This window comes from Solanum dulcamara, chromosome 5 (assembly GCF_947179165.1).
Source record: "Solanum dulcamara chromosome 5, daSolDulc1.2, whole genome shotgun sequence".
In the NCBI taxonomy this organism is placed as follows: Eukaryota; Viridiplantae; Streptophyta; class Magnoliopsida; order Solanales; family Solanaceae; genus Solanum; species Solanum dulcamara.
The window spans coordinates 41,484,154-41,491,279 of NC_077241.1; positions in this window are offsets into that span (position 1 = coordinate 41,484,154).

Here is a 7,126-nt window from a genome sequence, read left to right on the forward strand (position 1 = left end):
GGGAAAGGTAGACCTACCTGCTATCAAATGCTTTGACGCCAAATGGAGCGGCAAAGATAATCCCTTGATGTACTCTTAGATCATATCCAGATCTGTAGGGGATGATGTGGGGTTATTCCCATCCCACTTAATAAATTTCATGACATAGTCTAATATGGAGGACAAACCTTGCTGAGGAACTACTAACCCATCTCTAACCTGCGAACCACCTGTTGAAACTCTAGTAGAACCTACTAATGCTCCGATTGTGTCCACCGGAAAACACGTTCTATCCATCTAATAAGGAATGGATTCCAAATGATTAGCTTAGAGATTATTCAAAACAAGGACACACGATAAGGAGTCAAGAACAAAATTCCCTAAAAATGCCCCATAGCCTCCCGAAGATAGGATACAAATATCTCTGTACTGATTCACAGGACTCTACTAGGCATTTCTCTTATACCAACAATATCGCTCAACTTAGAGATCTGATACCGACTTGTCATGACCCAATTTCTTAGGCCGTGATGGAACCCGTTATACCCACCAGTAGGTAAGCCTAACCCTTAACCTTTAGCCTGAAACCAGAGCAATGGTCTAACAAGTAGAAGATTAATAAATAAAGTAGAAAGTAAGTACTAATGAGAAGAAAGAGAACAACTGCAACAAATACAAGAAACCACCCCAAGACCTGGCATCAGTCAGCAATCGAGCATCAAAACTAAAACAGAAGTCCAAGGCTTTTACAAATACAATATGAGTACAGACAGTCTTCGAACGCAAGTAAAGACTGGTCCAAATTGGACATAGATAAAAATCAACAACTTCGAATGCCAGGAGCTCACAAAATCTCCGAATCAAAAGTTGCTCCACACTAGTACAAATCAACCGCGATAACCCATATTATGATTTATAGGGGGCAGAAATATAGTATGAGTACCAAATGAATGGTACTTAGTAGGCATAGGCCGACTGAGCTCCACATATAAAGAAAGTATAATTAACATAAAATTAGGTAAATACTACATAAGTAACTAATCAAGAATTATTACAATATGACAGAAAATAAGACAAGGAGACCGGAGACATAAATAAAGGAGTAGAGTTAAAGAACGCACCTGCAATGCAATCCAATAACTTGTTAACAGGAAAAACGCATCATAGGAGTCTATTAATGAAAATACAGTGTTGACTGGCAACTCTAACCACATAATCACCTAGGAACTATTCCAACTAAGCCTAGCAGGAATAACCAACAATAATGCAACTCAAATACCACGTAGACCAACTATTAATACAACCAAAGGTGTCAGATACAAGTACAATAAGAGATAAGAGAAAGTATAATCAGACATTAACTGAACAGACGCCCATACCCTAGAAAGGTACAAAAAATGACAAGCATACCCTAGACCCCATAAATTGGGGGACCAAAAGCAAACAAATATACTAGTGATAAGCAATACAAATGAATGCAAGTTTGTAGTAAAAACTAGTATTATCATTGGTGTCTCTCAGCAATCAACAATGACAACAAGAAAAAGTGTATAGACCTACCCAGCCCCCAGCCTACCAAGTGGGACCCATGCGGCTCCCTCATCCAGTTTAGTGGTGCGCTGGCTAGAGAGGCCCATAAGGGACGCGGGAAGTCCATATACACTGCCTGGGCCCAAACCAGGTCTTATATAGACATATAGAACCTCTATAGTGGTACCAAAGAGCGAGCAGCCAAGTCGATGTAGAAATGGAGACGCCGGTCCGGATAATCAAGTATATGCTAAGGCATCCCGGATCCAACCAACATATAAAAGGGTGACGCCGCACTGGATAATCAATGAAACTGAGCACATCCTTGATGCAGCTGAAACTGTTAGTATAAAGGAGCACATCTTTGATGCCTCATAAAATATAAAACACAGCACGTCCTCAATGCCTCGTAAATCTCAAATCATTTTATCAAAGTAGTCTAGGTGGTACGACTCTCATTAAAAACAAGTTTAAAAGTAGTAAAAGTGTGAGGAATCCTTCTCAAAAATAGTTGTTAAAAATACTAGGATCATACCATAAAATGAGTGAATATGTTAGTATTTTTAACAACTATTTTTGAATATGTTAGTATTTTTAACAACTATTTTTGAACTATTATCGAACGAGCACAGCTAAGCCAAACCTATGGCTATAATAAGCCCAGAGATCTCAGGCACTAGGATAAAAAGGTATCTTATCCATAATAAACCCTACAGGAAGCTACGCCTAGCTAAGAAGGCAATAAACACCTCATAAAGCATCTAAGGTTCACACCTAGCCTAAGGTTATCAATATCAGCCCTAACAAGATAGTAATGCTATGTCAACACTACGACCAAGGCCCACAAACTAATCTAAGGATATTATGGGACTATGCAAGCCTAAAGCTTACCTGGGAACAAGAAAACAGAATCGAATGAGGAGAATGCTAATCTCAGAAAATATTCACCTAAGTCACATGTAAAATATGCTACACGATATCTAATAGAGTTCAGTCAAAAAGTAGAAATTGTAGCCTACCTATAGGTCAATTCAATGCTCTAAATTACTGTGCTGGAGCTTTTTCTTTAAGAATGACCTCGGTATACTGCATCTTCTCAAAAATAGAATCACAATGTTGTTATGGTCGTTTAGACACTAATTTTATAATTTTTGGAGACAGACCAATTTTGAGATATAAAATAGGAAATATGGGACCTGCATCTAGAATTTCGAAATTGACTCCAAATATAGAGCTTAAAGATCGAACTACAACATAACTTGGGGTGGAAAAACAATGTGAGACGATCATGCAACAAAATACTCATAATTCCGACTATAAGGGTGAAAAAGAAAGTATCTTTGATCAATAATTTCTCAAAAATGAAACTCTCCTAATCCAAATAAATTACACCATGACGTTTCATGCAAAACAAACCCACAACTTAACCTCAAATATTACTAAAATCGGAGCTCAAATAATCAAGATACAATCTCCAAAAGTTCAACAAAATATCAATCGAAAAATGACTAACGTCAGTAGATAATTTTGAAAATTTACCGTACACAAAGCCTTCCCACAAGATTCTAAGCTCACCACCTGGTTCTCCATGGAATTCTCTTGAGTTTAGACCCTTAAATCCCCCAATTTGAGCTTGTATTGAAGGAGATATCGAGGTTTGAAATGGAGAATTAGAGCTGAAATTCATTCTTGGTCTTTTATTAAAAAACCAATACTTGGCCTTCGCGAATGCGGCCTAAGTGGCCCGCAAACGTAGAGGTCAAGAAAATTGGCCTACGTGAATACAGCTAGAGGCCCGCGAACATGGAGCAAAAGTTTCACACCTCCGCAAATGCAGACAAGGCCCTGTTAACGCTGAGGCAAAATACTCATACCTCCGTGATCGTGGCCATGGCCCTGTGAATGAGGAGAACAAGAAACTAGGTCTCTGCGAACGCATCTAGGGGCTCGGAATTGCAGAAAACAAAGTCTCCTACATGAGATATCAGCTAAAATGTTGATACTTCTTAAGTTCAAATATTTCGACGGGGTAATCAGAATCCCATGCATGCAAATGAGATATGCTCCCTATTAAATTAGATTTTCTGAACTCAATTGCGTGGTTGAAATTTCCATACGAGGTAGTTATGACTAAAAATGGGTACCACACCCGAGGGCTATTTGAGACAAATTCTACAATGGGACTTGATATTAGACCGAAAGCATTGATAAGCAAGTGAAGGATCATTCTAGACCAAACTCGACATTCCAGACCTAACCCCGCTGACAAAATTTTAATCTGAGTGCATTATCTAAAAATGCTGACTAAAGTCAACCATACGTCAAATTTTAAAGGCAAAAGCGTCATATGATCCCAAACTCGTACTGATTGCCTCGATACTCATGACGACCATGCTACTAGTCTACTTTGTCCATTCTAGAGCTGATGAAATCATTAGAATTTTGTTCTGAGGTTTTTTACCTGAAGTAGGTGATCCAACTGTCAGTTCCATCAAGTCATAAATGACTTGGGGTTACTGTAGGAAAGCTCTAAATGCTGAAAAAGATTAGAAGATGAAGAAAATGACATGGAGGGTCATTATAGAGGTACCTCTGGGTGTCTTATTCGCCGTGTCGCGTCTAGGCCCTAGGCTTGGGTCATGAGACAATCTCTCATAAAGTGACCTATTTGGCCACACTTGATGCAATCTTTTGTGCCATCATGACACTCCCAAATAGAGTCTACCACACTTACCACAAGGAGGTTTGTGTAAAGAACTATGGACCGTACTTCCTTGGGACTGAGAACCTTGAGCTCTAAAATTCTGGTTTCCATCAGACGTCTGGTCAATCTGATTATTGGTTTTATGTGCACTTGATGATAAAGGCGCATAACCAGAAGACCTCTTTTGAAAGAAGGAACAGTTTCCATTATCACCCTTTTGATAGTCAGACTCATTACTTGAGGACTTGGCCTTCTTACTTTGGTATTTCTCCTTATACTTCCTCTTATTCTCCTCAACCTACAGAGCATATACCATAATCTTGGAGGTGTCCATAGTTGAGATCAACAAAGTTGCCTGACACTCCTTCTTCATATGTCTACTCAAGCCAGAAACAAACTTCTTCATCTTCTCTGTTATATCTGAATCCATTTTTGGAGCATACTTGGATAGCTAGACAAATTTATGGTTGTACTTCTTCACAGTCATCCCCTCTTGCTTTAAGTTAACAAACTCCTCAACTTTTGATTTCCTTAGCTCTTGCAGAAAGAAGTGATCTAGGAATGCATTTTCAACTCATCCCAGACTGCAGGCTCAACATCTTCACCTCGACTTTCCTACCAATGGTTGTACCAGACATTAGAAACACCCTCTAGTTGATAGGAAACAATATCAACTCCCTCAATCTCTGCTGCATGCATTGCCTTCAGAATCTTCCACATATCATCAATGAAGTTCTGAAGGTCTTCCTCAATACTGGATCTAGTGAAGACTGGTGGGTTCATTCTCAAAGAATCTCTAATTCTATTAGCGGCAATGGATTTTGAAAACTAGAGCTAGGTATTGAAGTACTCTAATAACCAGACTGAGCAGACATCAACTATGTGAGCATAGAGATTGCTCCTCTAAATTTAGCCTCTGAAGTTATAGCAGGCCCACTCGTAGGAATCATCTCCAGAACTTCAAATTTTGACCATGAATAGGAGGGGTCTACGAGCCACACCTACGACTCATAGACCTTTCTATGGATGTAGGTGCCCTTGTGGCCCTCCTAGACAACCTACTATTCTCAATTTCTCTTGGCTTCTCGGGGTTTTTTTGAGCTAAAATAGTACGGGATGTTACAGCTTGGGGTCATGAAGAAGGATATTATTTTGACATGGATAAATTATGGAGAAAAATCTTTAAAACTAGTATATTTTTGTATTTTCTATAGCTTTTTTTTGCTTTTGAGTTTTTTAGGGCATCCGAAAGCAAGTATATTATTTGGCTTGAATAAATTATGGAAAAAATATTTAAAAAATAAAACAATAAAGAATCAACAGATAGGTGTCATGTTAACACACCTTTGATCAAATTTAATTACGTAATTAACCTTTACTACCTACAGCCTCAAGGTAGTAATTTCTTTTCCAATTACTTTATTTTAATTTACCATTTTTCGAGTGGGGGATGTTTCTTTACCTCTTCATCAATGCTTGGAAAGTAATATTTCAGAAATGCTTGGCAAGAATTAAATAAAATAGTAGATATATACAAGGACTAAATATTTCAATAAAATCAACTAAAATTATTAAACCCCAAAACATTATACAATGTCCGATGTTTCTCTAAACACAATCAATTGTATAGGCATTATAGAGAAGAGCAAATATCTGCCATAGGAGAAACCTTTTTAATTCTAAACTTAGTTAATCCTAATTTTTTAATAACAACTAAGAATCCTTCAATAACGTTAATGCACATGGGACTAATAGTCATAGGAATAAAAGGACTATATAGAAAAAATTTAGGCTCTAAAGTGTTAATAGTATTATATGATGATAGATGGCCAGACTTAAAAAATCCATCATTGATTTAACCGAAGTAGATATGACAAATAATGGAGTAATATTTTATATTATTCCACACTTTTTAATAAATTTAAAAGAATTCGGTAAACACATTAAAATAGGAATACAAACTCAAGGATATGAAGAAATAAATAGTGGAAATAATTTGTTAATGTGTATAAGTTTTATAAGAAAAATGACTCTAAGTAGCAATACAAAATTTAAGCTCCAAGTAAATGATGTTGTAGAAGTAATGGGAAATAAGGGGATAAAACTAATAAATCCCATTAAAATTAATCCAGAAGAATATGCAGGCTTGAAATGGAACTTAGATAAGCAAAGCAAACCCAAAGTATTTGTACCAGAAAATCATCTAATGTACACTGGTTCTAAAGGAGAAACATCAATACGGTTCATAGACTATAATTATAATAGTCAAAATCACATAGATAATACAGATACAGAGAGCACAGTAGTTACAGAGCAAGAACAATTTATGAATATAAAAGTAATACAAGAAGATTGTGAGGTAGATAATGCTATCGAAACAGCAAAAGGATTATACAGAGAAAATAAATGTAGTGTCTTTAGATGTAAGGGTTGTAAAAAAGGTCAAATGGATATTATGAAAATAATTGAACATTTTAGATTATTCCCAAAAAGAGATGATAATTTAACATATAGGATAGAGGACACAAAATGTTTAGAAAAGTTTTCTACAAAAGATGACATAGAATCCTTAGATGACATAGAATCATTGAATTAATGAATGAAGCAACAAGTGCACATAGTGCTAGTCTTTTCCAAAGAACCACCCAAGCTCCTACTATTGGGTATAGTACAGGTAATCTGTCAAGGAAAGTCTGGCTTACACCAGCTGCAGAAATAAAAGAAAACATAAAATCAGCAGGTAGGAGAATGCCACTAGAAGAACCTATTACTCTATTTACCCTATAAGAAGGAGATAATAAAGGAAAGATACTTAATATAGCTACTCATGATCCGCAAATGTGGAATACAGTTGTAGATATATGGAAAGGAATAATAGTAGCAGACTTTATAAAAAACTACCCTGAAATAGAT